We start from the raw sequence: 16,186 nt of genomic DNA, 5'->3' as shown, positions 1-16,186 counted from the left end.
ATGCATGCTCTAGTACTAAAACTTCTCCAGTCAGAGTAAGAACAGATTACACATATTTAAGAAATACGTTCATCTATTAAATTTTTAAAAAATTATATTATTGCTCTGCACAAAATTAATGACTTGCTAGATTGAACTGAACCTTATATTACTACATTGCACGTTATCTTACTATTTTGCACCTTGAAAGGCAAAGTCCGCATCTTCAAATCATGTGAAAATGTAATACTCCCAAAAGGAAATATACATAATCATCGCTTAATGCACGAGCACATCACGGTCACAGTCTAGCTTTAAATCATACATTGAAAGAAACTGTACATATACTAATACATACCTACATACATATATGTCCTTCTATTGTCCTATCTGGTCGAGGATAACCCTGGCATCTATAGCTTATAGAAACAAAAACCAACATGTCCCGAATTTATATGCCATGTTGTCGCATACTTATTTAATTGGAAATCTTATATATGCTGTTTTACATTCGATTCGAACGTTGGTCCCTATTCCTTTATTGCGGACCTAAACATTTACGTATCGCACATCTGATATATATATATATATATATATATATATATATATATATATATATATATATATATATATATATATATATATATATATATATATATATATATATATATATATATATATATATATATATATATATATATATATATATATATATATATATATATATATATATGTATGTATGTATGTCTAGTCATGAAGTCAATAATGTGTGCAAAAGTGTTGTTAAAACCAGAAACAAAACAAATATCATTGTTAGCATATTCGATACATGTAAAGTATGTGATCGGAACAGGAATAGTATAATGATTATTCCTATCACTTTGGAAACAATGGATGAAAAACAAGTAAATAACAGAGCGCATACAAAGTTTCGCTAAGCGATTTTAAGCTTTTTCAAGTCAGGATAAACGTCTTGATGTGGTGCTTATAAAATACCATCCATATATCTAAAACAATCCAATTAGTTTAAACTAGAGACTACAGTACACACTTTATTACAGTTTTGTTTTAGAGTCTCTTATCAATTACATTAAAATGTTCAGCTGGCAAAAACCGTGGTTTAAAGAACCTGTTGCACTTTGTTAACGATTGAACTGTGACTTACACATTACAGGAATTGTTTAGGCAGCCGAATTAACCATGGTATATATGTATACATATGCAAAGCTAATTATCTTTTCTTTTTTTCAAAAAAAAGTTTTCTTTTAAGCTATTGAATAACTTCCTTAACTTCTGAATGGCTATTGGGAACAAGTTGCTTAATATATTAAATCCAATTCCAGGTGGAATATTTTATGTGTCGCTCGCCATTCAAATTCATCATCTCAATAAAGTGCTTATATATATATAAAGTTGCATCGATTTAGTTTTAATTCTAATCCATTTTCTTCATAACTGAATCCTATCATCCGTTGGCATACTTTCTTGGCTTCATTATTCCACATTTTATACATATCAAGTTGATGTTGTTCGTAGAATAATTTTGGTTATATATATATATATATATATATATATATATATATATATATATATATATATATATATATATATATATATGTATATATATATTAGGGACTATCACAAAGAATTGTATTATATAACGAATGTTTAATCATGTTATAAAATTTGCCACCTTCATCACTACTCACTGTATTATTCATATTCTCTTCGACACAATTCTTAGCTATATATATATATATATATATATATATATATATATATATATATATATATATATATATATATATATATATGTGTGTGTGTGTGTGTGTGTGTGTGTGTTGTGTATTTATATACAGTTATGAAGAAAATGGAATAGAATTAAAATGAAATATATCGGAACTTCATATATATGAAGGTCCGATATATTTAATTTTAATTCTAATCCATTTTCTTCATAACTGTATTCTTCCTTGTCATTGAACTCCTATCATCCGTTGGCATACTTTCTTGGCTTCATTATACCACATTTTTACAAAGTTATGTTTAATCATGTCATAAAATCTGCCATCTTTATCACCACTCACTGTATTATGCAACAACGAATTCGGAAAGGACGAATGCATTCTATTCTCATCGACACAATGCTCATCGTCCACGTTCACACATTAAATGGCATGCTGCTTTGATTTCAGACACCAGTTGTTCTAAAGTACTAAACATATCTGGGGAGTTCGAAATGTCGTCGATATTTATTGCAATATACATTGGGATGCAATTATCTTGATATATTTTGCATACTTTACTCTCTGAATTGATGAGGCTTTTTTGGGTTCTTTTTCTTTTTGCAGACAACGATATATTAGCTGAAGTAAAGGAATTGCAGAAACCCTTAGAAGCCCAAAAGCGTGAAGTTGTTGGTCATATGTCTGTCCTTCTGGAGGGTGAAGTGTATTGGTGCAGGATCCGGGAGTGCAATCTAGGTACTTATCTAAATTTACATCCCCTTAGCACTTTGGAGCTTCTTCATATATTGCAAGCATGCATTTGCCTACAATTCGTGATTTTCTTTATATCATTCGTATGCATTTTCCGCAGATAGTAAAAACTTATAAATTGCCATAAAATACTTTGGAAATATTTTCGTGAATTCTGTAAATGTTACCGGTTTCTGGCTAAATCTCTTTAGAAGTGAACAATGTTTGAAAGTACAGAACACGTTTTGATCAGAAAGCGAGAAAGCGTCCGCTTTAAAGCGCTTTTCCTGAATAGTCACGTATCCTTAGCTCTGCTGTATCAAAAGACGGCAAAACAAAATGATACAATATTGAAGTTATATTTTTCTGTGTATATTTAAACTCTAGACAAACAATATGCAGAAACAAACCAGAAAAGATTTGCTTATTTAAAAGAAAGGAAAAGGACGTAACTTGATAACGACAGGTTAAAAATTCGGTGAAAACGGAAAATAATATCTGATTCGAACTTGAGACCTCGGGGACATACACTGATCACTCAACCAAATGAGCTAAACTTATTATGCCAATAGTCTAGGTGACTTTTTATGACCATTCTTTATGTGAAGTCACATTTTAAAATATTTTAAAACATACTTATCTTCATGATTTATAAATAAAATGACTGCGTTTTGCTTAAAGATTTTTTGAGAAGAATTGAAGGACTAACTGGATGCGCACTAGGCAAAAAGATTGTGTCAGGGTCTGAAAAAAAACGTATAGAATTACAAACTATAAATAATATCCTTTTCATTTTTTTGCAGTAAGTTGATAATAAATCTGTAATAGTATTTTGGGGGCATTTTCGAAGAAATTGGTGATTTGTGCAAAATTTATGAAAATATGATTTTATTCTACAATTTGTATTTGGGTTTGTAAATCCGTCATGTTTGTGACAAAATATCATAAAAATCGATATTGATCATTGAGAATGTTTGTGAACAAAACTCAAATTTTTCAGACTTTTGATTTAACTCACATGTTCTATACTTCAAGTGGATTTGTTTTGGGAACCTAGCCAGCAGAGATAAAGAAAACGCCAATAACATAAAAACAAACAAACAAAACAACAAACAAACAACAAATATAAAAAAATAACAAAGGCACCCATTCCAACGCCCAACGTATCCGCTCTTATTTTGCTGACACTGATATGTTGGTATATATATCATTTGTCCCATTTTACCATTTTAACAGTTTGTCCTACAACAATACCATGTTTAAGGCATGCCCTCTGGTTCTTCGTGAGATGAATGAAACGGTAAATATGTACTACCATGCTGCAGAATATGGTGACTTCTAAACGGGGATTAACCTCTCTTGAAAGATGTCTTATAATGGAAAAGGGTGGCGAGAAGGGCTATATATACGATATTGTTAAATATAAAATTAACACTAATGTATGTGTGTGCGCGTGAGTATGCATATAAGTGAACATATGCATCTAGTCAACACTTATTTATCAAGCAGCTGTAATTTCTACACTTATATGGAACCCTGACTCTTAAAGAATTAAATAATGACTGCAATGCAATTCAACCATTGTTACTTATGAAACAAAATAACAAATGTACTAATTAAATTATCACACAGCTAATCTGTGATCTATCAAGCAGCCGTATTTTCTAGACTTATAAGGAGCCCTGTCTCTTAAAAATTTAAATGAACAATTGCAACGCAAAAAAATACATTGAATCATTAACTGCTAACTATAAAATAAAAATAATATATGTACTAATTTAATTGTCACACAGGTAATCTGTATACAGATGCAATGATCAGCTATCATTTAGACTACCTGCAAGCCAATGATACATGGGCGGCTGCCTCAATCGCTTTGGTGCAATCTGGGGGAATTAGGGCCTCCATTGAACCAGGTAAAGACTTTTACTGACTTTTTCCGTGCAAATTGTACCCTCATTATACCTGGTAAAGAGTATGGTCACTTATTGGCTTAAATTTAATTATAAATATACAATCAATATATCTTTTTAATGTTATTCAGCCTTTGTATTTTTAAAAAAAATTAATCTCCATTTCGATGACAAGGCAGATTGGCGAAGAATTTATCAAAGGTATACCTCTGAACATAACCATATACTAATATTTGCTGCTTGAAATGAAGCCTGCCATGATATACCTAAATCAATAATCCTGACAGGTGACTGTAAAATTATTCGTTACACCTTTGCAGCAGTAATTTTGTTTTCTATATTTTATGGAGATAATTGATGCAAGATTATACTTCTCATGTCAGACATTTGAATTCACGTGTTTCCGTTTGTAAAATTTATAATCAATCAGTTTTGCAACAGAGAGTATTATTTAAACTTCCTTTATTTGGCACATCTCATAATTACAGGTTACTGAATTTGTTTTTCTGAAAAGTACTGCACGACCTTGAGGAGTGAAGTATTTTTCAGAAGAAACAACTTCATATTTTCCCATACAAATGCAGTAAGCTTTTTTTTTATTATATGCTCATTTTGTTTAACTTTCTAATGATTAATAATAAATGATAAAACAAGAAATAATTAACTGAATTTATAGATTCAGCACTACACAATAACAGTATTCATGCGCACACATTTCCGCCAAGGGACATTTTAACTTAGTCGCGCGCTCTACATCAGGTTTAAAAAGAATTGTCGTTTTGGTCTACTTAAAATCAAAATTTAGAATCATATTGTGAAAGAATGCGCAAGGATTTTGTTTCTATATTCCTCCAATTCAATTCTTCTTTTTTAATTATGAGGGGCTGGATAGTTGGTAGGGGTGAAACGATACACCTGTGCCTCGTATCGATACGATTCACGGTACACAGCCTGCTATATGATACATATCGATACACATATGTTATTGATAGTCCTTCCATCTTTGGAAGGTAGGTGGTGCCATTTTATGTACGTTGACAGACTGGTAGTATTTCGAGTATGCAGAATAAAAGTAGAGATAAAGTTATCATATATTTATATGCAATTCTCACCTATGAAAACTAAAATACTTTCAAAACAGACTACCTGTTAGTTGTCAGTGATTCCACCCCCCACCCACCCCAAGCGTTTCAGGTCATTTAATTGTGGTTACATTTAACTCACTTTAGCCACCAGGCCCTTTGTTCTGTATGGCATGAATGCTTGGAAAACATCTTATTAACAAAGTCATGTCTCACTTAAACTTGGAAGACATTACGATGTTATCTTCAAAAGAGAAGAAAAAGTAATTTCCTCGTGCATCTTGAACTAGGGCATGGAAATGAGGATGAATACCAACAAAATCTATCACATTTTACTTCCTGCAGATGCAAAAGACTGCTGCATCCAGAGGTACTTGTATTTGGCAGTGAAGAAGGAAAGTTACTGAAACAACCAGTCCTATTCTATAATTTTGTTTTACAAAGTTTTATACAAGGTGATACACTTGAGTGGTCTGATTCTGTGCTAATTTTATTTATTCCATCAGCACCTTCATTTAAGGGTTAAATATCTCCGCATAGAAAGAGAAATTCAAATTTTTTTCTCACTATGTACAATTTAAGGAGATATGCTGCAAGATGTTATCTTTAAGGGGACTTCACCCTTTGTCACCGAAAGAAGGGGAGATTATAAAAGAAGGAGGGGAAGGAGAAAATGGCCATAGGTCAATATTTACCTAACTCTTCAACATGTATCTTTCATTTTTTCTGACCTACTTGTTTAGAGCTCTATTGACATCAACATCTGTAAAGGATTTCACTCCTACTTGTACAAGTATTAATCTGTTAATTATATCTGAGAATACTCTGTTCCTTATATGTATATATTTCTATGCTTCCTTCTGAAGGGGCATATGCATAGCTAGCTTTGTCGGCTTGAATATGTTGGGGAACTGATCTTTATGGTTGTTATATACAATTTTCCAGAGATCACAGATATTATCTTATGGATACATCTGCACCAAAATAGGATTTGTCAATAACATAAACGACCTTTCTTGAATCAGTAGTTTGCTATCATGCTAGAATTCTTAACTGTTCCATAATGCTGTATTAGGGATTTTAGTCCTTCAAAGCCATAGTCTGCTTGTGCAGACCGAGATATTCAAATAAATGTCTTTACTTCTTAATTTCATTTTCTTCATTCTTATTATTCAGTTTATCTTAACTCTGATATGGATATATGGTTTTCTAGCATATTATTCGCAGGGCTGAATTAGTTGATAAAAAAATGAAAATTGCATTCAACTTTCAAATCATAGGTATTTTTTGAAAGGTTCAGTATTCCGCCCTTTCTACAATTAATTTCGAAATATCGCTGAAATCAAGATTGACCTTCATGCCGTCTATTTTTGTCCATCCAAAAGGTTAAATATCTCCGTATAAAAAGAGTAATTCTAAATTTGTTCCCTATGTACAATTTAAGAAGAGATACTGCAAGATTGTATCTTCAAGGGGGCTTCACTCTTTGTCACCGAAAGAAGGGGAGAGTATTAAAGATGGAGGGGGAGGAGGAAATGGTCATAGTTCAATATTTACCTAAAACTTCAATATGTGTCTCTCATTCTTTCTGATCTACTTGTTTAGAGCTCTATAGTAAGATCAAAAATCTTTAAACGATTTCACCTCTAGATGTACATGTATTAATCTGTTAATCATATCTGAGCATACTCTGTTCCTTATCTGTGTATATTTCTATGCTTCCTTCTGAAGGGGCATATGCATAGCTAGCTTTGTCGGGTTGAATATGTTGGGGAACTGATCTTTATGGTTGTTATGTGCAATTTTCCAGAGATCACAGATATTATCTTATGGATACCTCTGCACCAAAAGAGGATTATTCACTAACATAAACTAACTTCCTTGAATCAGTAGTTCACTATCATGCTAGAATTCTTAACTGTTCCATAATGCTGTATTAGGGTTTTTAGTTCATCAAAGCCATAGCCTGCTTGTGCAGACAGAGATATTCAAATAAATATCTTTACTGCACAATTTAATTTTTTTTCATCCTTATTATTCAGTTTATCTTAACTCTGATATGGATATATGGTTTTCTAGCATATTATCCACAGGGCTGAATTAGCTGATAAAAAAATGAAAATTGCATTCAACTTTCAAATTGTCTATATTTTGTTTATTAGGATCAGTATTCCACTCTTTCTACAATTAATTTCGAAATATCGCTGAAATGGAGATTAACCGTCATGCCGTCTCTTTTGTCCATCCAACATGTACATCTGGCTCGTATCTAACACCATTTTTGGGCTCAAAATCACTCACTGGTATCTCCATTAACAATTTTCAAGCTCCAATAAACCAATATACTTCATAACTTTAAAAATTATTTACCGAACAATAATGTAATGAACCACGCCGGGAATCAGAAATTTTGGCTTTTTCTGGTAGCCCGTATTTTAAACACGCATTTGTAAAACTCCTTTCATGGAAGGTTAATTCTACGCCACAATGCGTATTCCAGGGAACAAAAATGTGCCAATCATATTTAGTTTAACAACCATTGACATCATGCTTGAAGAACCCATATGTGTAAACAGTTGTCTACCCGAAAAATAGTTGTCATGACAAGAACGGTTAAATGAAAATTGTATACTTTGTTACGAGTCTATGCACCTAAAATAAGTAACAGAAAAGAGTGAAAGACAACAAACTTTGTAAAATTTAATAAATAATTTATTTCCCTAGGATACAAAGTGAAAATGAGAAAAACTAACTTACGGTATTTCGAATTAAATCCCAAAATAATACAAGAATTATAAACACAAGTCCTAGTAATTTCATGTCTTGAAGCAAATCCAGTAAAAGAAAAGAAAATTGAAGGCGATAAAGTGTCTGTTATAGCTCCTAGTGTGCTGATGTGCCTGCATCCTTTTGTTGAATCACATAAATATAATTCCAGGTTTGTATACACTTCAAATTCCAGTGAATGTCTTTATCCAAGAATTTCATCGGAACACTTTTGTATTCCCAGAGAAAATAATCAATGGGATTCAATAATTCGATGAAATAGAATTTCCACCCAACTACACACATCATAATACAACTTGAAAGTGCTAGATATTAAAACACGAATGATACAATCATCACAATCACAAGATTATATAGTTCTCTAATTGACCGCATGTCAGAATTAGCATTTTCTGAAGAAGAAGAAACCCATTACCTAGTGGAAAATAACTTTCTAGAATGATCCTGATGTTTACAAAACAGTAACCTGGATTATGCATAATTCACTTAGGAAACTCCACAACTTTGACCCAAATAAACATATTTACCTCTTCTATTAATAATGGTCCTAATATTAAGCCCATGCACATAGAGAATAATTTAACTATGTATTAGTTGTTGACATAAAATGAAATAAAACAAGCCAATCGGGTAAAGCAGAAACGAACTCAATTTTGGACAGGGTCAAGTCCAGCATACAATGTTACATTACAATATCATGTAATGAAATATAATTTTTAAACTAACAACCCCCCCCCCAAAAAAAAACCAATTAAATTAAATATACATAACAACTTCTCACGCACATTTTCATATGTGGGACTATCAACTAATTTGCGTGAATTCTCGTGCGTCACTGTTCTCCAAGGGTGCGAATTCGTACAAATTTTGACGATTCGCGCAATCGTACACCATAACATCATCTCTTTTTAAGTACTTTACATATTATTGACTTATGCACGAAGTTTCTTTGTTGCTTTGCTCGTACTTCTTGTTTGTCACGCAGGGAATAAGCTACACTAATTTCTGACTGGTAGTTATTATTTAACCTGGAACGGACCAAGCAATAACCACGAATGAGATTTCAATGTAACATATATCACCTTGTGACACACTGGTAGTGTAGGTCTCAAATCGACCAAAGTAGACATACAATTCAGCGTAGAAACTTCGCGTAAAGGTTATTATTAAATGATGAGTAAAGTACTTCATTAAACATGTGGAACACTTTTGGAATGTATCCTTTATGCTGAACATGCTACTGGGTTAAGATAATTAGCATGGGGGGGGGGGGGAGCGCAGATTATGAAGCATTTCACTGTTTTAATTTGCAGACGGCGAGCGAGTATTCCCAATAGTCTTTTGTTCCTTTTTACTTATATACATGAGGACTGCAAATGCTGTTTCAGACGAATTCTGTATTTAAAGAATACCAAGACAAACTAATAATAAGCGGTCATGACTGCTGAAGACTAAAATAACTTACATATGGTAAGTATAGTTTTGTATCGATTCTCCATCTCTTGTATCGATTCGTTACAGCAAAAGTATCGATCCATCGATATATCGACGAATCGTTTCACCCCTCATAATTGGGTTAATTCAGTGCAATATGGTGAATGGATTTCAGCTGGAAATGTAGGCTACTCAAAATTCCAGTACAGCTTCTGTGTGGATAAGGTTTTGCAGGACATGTCAGTCGGATTTGAAGAACTAACTAATAAGTACAATTCTGAGGAAATTTAAGATGCATAAATGTACGTATATTCATTACCATTCTTATTATTAGCTTAAGAAAACATGCTTATGTTCTGTCACTTGCATTTCGCTGTTGCAAGGCCCCCAGCTATGACCTGTATCATGCAGTGTGTCTTATATCGCTAGCCTAACATTGTATTACACGAGGAAAATTGAAAAGAAACTGTTGTGGGACACTCCATTTATCCAGCGGAAATAATACATTTCAGTGGTCTTGAACTGTTGGCTCTGAGGCTTGTTGTTACCTACCAAAATCTCCAGTTGAATTGTTTTCTCGTATCTAGTATTTTGACACAGTTGTAGAGTGGTACGTATCTGATAGATATGTTATAGCCCTTGGCCTCAATATGCTTTTCTATTCTTTATTGATTTAGACCATATATGGCACTCTTCATAGGCGTAACCATTCTATTTGCGAAAAGAAATGAATATTATCCTAAATAACTGTTTCAATGATCATAACGGTGTTTTCGATTACTGCGTCTTTCGCGCTTGTAGTTGACATTGCAAATATCACGTTCATTCGTTTGCTTCGATGAAGGTCATGTTTCTGACCCAGTGAACTCGTCCACATCATTAACTTTTTAATGTATCTTTATTTCATTCACAATCAAATTTAATCAACGAAAAGCTAAGGCGTCTATTACACGAGTGTACTTGGTTGTTTACAAAGTAGCTCCTAAAACACTGTACTATCTTTAGGTACACGTGTAGTGCACGTGCGTGCAATATGAAGGTGTTCATTATCGTAAACTATTGCACGATTCTGACAATGTAAAGTGAACGGAGACAAAAATGAGCATACAATAATGACATTAGTCAAACCTGTCTCCGAGAAACATTGATATATAAAGAATACTTGTTCATAAAGGAAAATATTTGTGTCCTTTTCATGCTGCCATATAAGTATAAACCTCTGCATGTAGGATACCATCCATTCAAAGGGGAATTTTTGTAACCCAATCAGTGTCCTTAATACGGATGTTTGACTGTTCTCCAATTTGCAGGAAATATTACCATGGGTAATGTCTTGACTGTCTTTCCTTTTGGAAATAACATCGACTTGATCAAAATACGGGGCATCCATCTGCGGAAAATACTCGAGCATGCAGTTGAAAATTACGATCCCCAAAACCGGCCTGGCGCTTTTCTTCAGATGTCAGGTATTCTTGGTCTTCTTGTACTACTCTTACTTCTAAGGAATCCTAATTTGTCAAACGACATCATCATTGTAAGTTTCAAGACCTATGTCATATTTATATATCCGATAAACATCTCTGATGCTAAGATTTGAGACGTCTAATGTTTGTAATAGCTGGTGAATACAAACTGTTGTCTGTTTTAGACAAACTGTCATTCTCTCTTCAGACCCTTTCAAAGTTTAAGGTCTGTTTATTAGTATCGAAGACTGCCATACATTTCCCCTTAATTAAGTACCCCTGAACACATCTGCCATTTTCGTTGATGAGGCCACATTCGTTATTTAGTAAATGAAATGCATGACAGTATTTTGGTGTTGAATATCAAAGAAAGTTTTTTCAAACAAACTTATACACATGTCATCTTAGTGAAGAATTCCATTCATACACATTTCTAACTATATATTAATTTAATTACGAGATCACATTCGTTGTTGAAGGAATATAAATATCATACAAAACCTCTATGTCAAGAAGTATAGATTTTAAAGAGCTGAGTCAGAGTTTGATATTTTGATTCAAACCGTTTCAATTTTATCCGGGCATTTCACCGAAATGACTACAATTCAAAACAATACCTCTAGTTTCTGAGATTATATGGGCTAATCCTTCTTAGAAGCAACTGTAAATGATGTTAAATATTGTTAAAAAGTATGCCATTCTTTCCAGGTCTAAAGGTTGCTTACGACCTTGGAAGTCCTAAAGGTCAGAGAGTGGTGTCTGTAGAGGTGAAGTGTCATGTCTGTAAAGCGCCCACGTACAGTCTTCTGGATGACAACACAGTGTACAATATACTTCTGCCCGATTTCGTCATCAATGGTGGTGACGGATACACTATAATTAAGGAGACAATGATTCAACATATCCCTCTAAGTGAGTCGTGGATTTTATCTCTTATACACTAGGAGATGAAAGAACGTAAGGGTATCACACCACATCAGAGGTGTGGGGATATATATGTACAAATATATATTCCCACTTTTTGTAAGCGCATTAAAAACTCATTAAAAACTCAATCCTCGTGTAATAAAGGAATAACTCCTTTCAAAATTTGCTAACTGGTACATGTAAATAAATAGACTTTGAGACTTATTTGGTTGTCAGTCCTACTAGGTTTATGAACCAGATAGAAAATATTATCATTATCTTAAGTACAGTAAATATGTCAATACTAAGTCTTATTGTTTCAAGTGTCCCAATGATTTAGTCAGCACAATGTGTTATAGTTTCAAGTGTCCACATGATTTGGTAAGCAGCAATGTTTTAATTTAAAGTGTTCCATTGACGTGATCAGCCCCAAGTGCTATTCCTGAAAGAGTCCCATTGATGTTGCCAAACTAAGCGTTATAGTTCTAGTTTCATATTGATGTGGTCAAATTAAGCATTAAGTTTTAAGTGTCAATTTGATTTGGTCAGATTTAACTGTTACAACATCAAATGTCCCACTGATGTGGTCTAGACTAAATGTTTTACTTTCAATCCGACCCTAAGTGTTATAGGTTGAAGTGTTCCATTGATGTATCCGACCCTAAGTGTTTTAGGTTGAAGTGTTCCATATGTGTGGTCAACCCTAAGTGTTATAGTCTCAGCTATCGCTTTGATTTAGTCAGCCCTGTGAGTTACAGTTTGTTTTCAGCCATAAGTGTCATTGTTTCAACTATATCATTAATGTGGCCCGCCCAAAGTGTTATTGTTTCAAGTGCCCCTTTGATGGGGACAGCCCAAAGTGTTAAAGCTTCAACTGTCCCATTGATGTTATCAACTCTATGTGTTATAGTTTCAACTGCCCTTGTGATGTGTTCACCCTAAGTTTCACAGTTCCATGTGCCCCTTTGATGTGGTCAGCCCGGCGTGTTATGTTTTTATTTTTCTCTCTGATGTAGTCATTCCTAAGCATCATAGTTTCAACTGTCCGTTTTAATGTGGTCAACCCTGTGTATTATAGTTTCGTTCATTTGATATGGTCATTCGTAAGAGTAATAGTTCCAACTGTCCCAGTGATGTTGTCAACCCTAGGTAATATGTTTCCAAGAGTCCCTTTGATGTGGTCAACCTTAAATGTTATAGTTTCAACTGTTCCTTTTGATGTGGTAATCCATAAGTGTTATGTCTTAAAGTATCACTTTGATGTTTCAGCCCTTCTTATCATAGTTTCAGTTGTCCCTTTGATGTGGTCATCCCTAAATGTAGTTTCGACTGTCCAACTGTTGTGGTCAGCCATAAATGTTATAATTCCAGCTGTCCATTTTGATTGGACAGCCTTAAGTGTTATAGTTTCAACGGTCCCTTTGATGTGGCCACCTCTAAGTGTTACATTTGTAACTGTCTTTTCGATGTGGTCAGCTCTAAGTGTCATAGTTGCAACTATTCCTTCAAGAAAATTGTCATACTCTTTATGATGTCCTGTCTTCATAATTTTCATATTCGTTCGTCGCATTTTTTCAGATTCTCTGGACATTGATGTGCTCTTGCAGTACCTGAGACATTCTAGGTCCGTTTTCCCATCCAACGAGGGAAGGATAAAGTTTGTCACCAGAGCACAGACTTCAGACTCGAATCAAGTACAACTCTCCGTGGCTTTATGTCAAATATTATTGTTTATGTATTATTACCTAACGACAACACTCATAAACTAATTTTAAACGTTGTACTATAATGGAATCTGTAACGTATTCATTTTTATCATTTCTTTGTAATTGAATAATAATCAATGTGTCCAAAAGATGAAAAGTTTTCGGGGGATGAAATGATAGAATCTATATGAAATTATGTTGATCCGAACAGTGAAAGAAAATACTCACTCACTTATTGAAAAGTTGACTGTAGAACAAAGACATCACTGCACAAAAGAATGGTAGGATTATTTATAGAATTATGTCAGTGAATACTTTGTTTCAAAATGCATGGAAAGCAGCAAGCCGGAGTAGTCCATGTGGAGGGAAGAACAAACCTGATTTAAATCAAATTTAGGCTTGAGGGATAAGGAAAATGTAAACATGAAGATCAGAAACAAGATCAGTACACACGTTCTAGGCTAATACGCCCTTTCTAAAATAGTTGAACGCTAGCTCTGAATTAGTTTCTTCCAGATTATATTATATTGTTGAAAAAATACTAACATAAATAGTACAAACTGGGGATGGGGTTTGGAGACCAGGTATACAAGCCTTTGAACTTTCAGACTAGGGTGGAGGTTGGGTTACCTCATAAGCCTGATTGTGTCCTCATTGATGGGGATATGGAGGTTTCCATATAGATAAACCAAATAAATGAATGGAAAATTAAATGACCATGCATTGGTTAACCATCTAGTAACCATATAAAACAGGATATTGTTTAGACTATCGTGCAATGATACCCAAAAGTGAGTTCGAGATTAAATGTACTAATTAAGCTAAAGTTATTAAAACAGAATTTCCTTTTATTTTTACTAACGACACTTTACATATGCATATGAAACAGGGAACATAAATATATATGACAGATTTCCGGTGAGGATCTCTTGTTAACGTTTAGTATGAGAATATATGGCGGCATGAAGTCAGTTTGTGCAAACTAAGGTTATTGAAAGATATTATTTCAAATTGGTTAATAGCAAGTAATGTACACAGTGCACCACCAGACAGGGAATTTGTTGTCGTAGGACACAGGATACTCTACCTGAGACACAAAAACTGTTCTACTTTAGACAAAGAGGTTCTTCTACTTGTGACAAACCGTTCTACTTGAGATACAATGTTGTTCTACTTGCGATACAGAGACATATATTCTTGTGATGGAGGCTGTTCTACTTGAGTCACAGAGGCTGTTATACTTTTGTCATAGAGTTGGTTCTAATTGAGTCATAGAGGCTGTTTTGCTTTTGTTATAGAGGCTGTTCTACTTTTGTCGTGTTCCTTGACATAAGAGACAATAAGACTTTCACACTCTAGATCAGAAATAATGTCTTTTGCAAAGCTAATTCTACGAACAATAAATCTGTATTCAAATTAATTGCGTAATTCAACTCAAACTTATTGTATCCTACTTCTAGACTTTCTTTGTGTGCAGAAGATATTCTTTGTGTACATAAGATATTCGTTGTGTACTGAATATATTCGTTGTGTACAGACGATATTCGTTGTGTACTATAAGGATTGCTTTGACTTAGGCTACACAAATAGAGTTGAAGGATGATTTGAAGCAGTGGATAATGATGTGATACATTGTGAACATTTTCTAAAATTTGACAAAGCAAAAGGAAAGTAATGTTGGAATGCATATACCTTATTATAACAAGCTCTGATCAATTTGGGATGGGGAGGAGAATGAATTAAATATATCCCCCTTTATCTCCAGTTCATGTGGCTGTGTAATAATCAGTATTTGTGTACTTGGGGGCTAGTTAACCTGATCGTATGCGTACAGGCATCGAATAAGAAGGCCATGTAAAACAACAAATTGAGCTAGTAACAGTAGAACAAGAACAGTTGTGGTGGTAATGTGTGCGTAGTTTCTTCAGCTAGCAACCAAAAGAAGAACATTAACAAGGATCAGTTTCAAGAATGATGAAGATCAGCATGGTAGTTGTGGTTGTAATAGCAGTAGGAGAGTGGTGGTGGGGTTGACAGACGAAAGGTAAGTAGTGGCAGTAGTATGACAGACGGGACAGAATTCAGCAGAACCTTTATATCAACATGCTCTTTATAAGCACACGGCTCGCAGATGATCAGAAGATTCAAGCAAAACAACTGTTTTCTGTCTCAGTTTCGTTTTGAGTCTAATATATTTTAGACCACTCCGGTGGCCTAGTGGTTCGAGTGTCCGCCTCGGATGCGGGAGACTGTTAGGACTGGTCAGCCTGGTGTCAGGATAATGTGACTGGGTGGGACATCATGCTACATGTCTGCGGCATGATGCCCTAGTGCTAAACATCATTGTTAACTGCCACACGTTATACATCGTAGCGATATGACTGGAAAATTGTATAAGCTATGGTGAAAATCCCAAAACACACACACTAATAGAGTTTC

At 34.0% G+C, this 16,186-nt stretch overlaps 1 pseudogene; it reads left to right on the top strand.

Moving 5' to 3' along the window:
• The window catches only part of LOC149773027 (snake venom 5'-nucleotidase-like), a 68,528-nt pseudogene extending 54,205 nt beyond the window's left edge, over window positions 1–14,323 (top strand).
• Window positions 14,324–16,186: the final 1,863 nt, after the last annotated feature.

This window comes from Sinohyriopsis cumingii, unplaced genomic scaffold (genome assembly GCF_028554795.1).
Source record: "Sinohyriopsis cumingii isolate HCF-2022 unplaced genomic scaffold, ASM2855479v2 utg000913l, whole genome shotgun sequence".
In the NCBI taxonomy this organism is placed as follows: domain Eukaryota; kingdom Metazoa; phylum Mollusca; class Bivalvia; order Unionida; family Unionidae; genus Sinohyriopsis; species Sinohyriopsis cumingii.
This window is presented reverse-complemented; position numbering and strand designations above follow the sequence as displayed.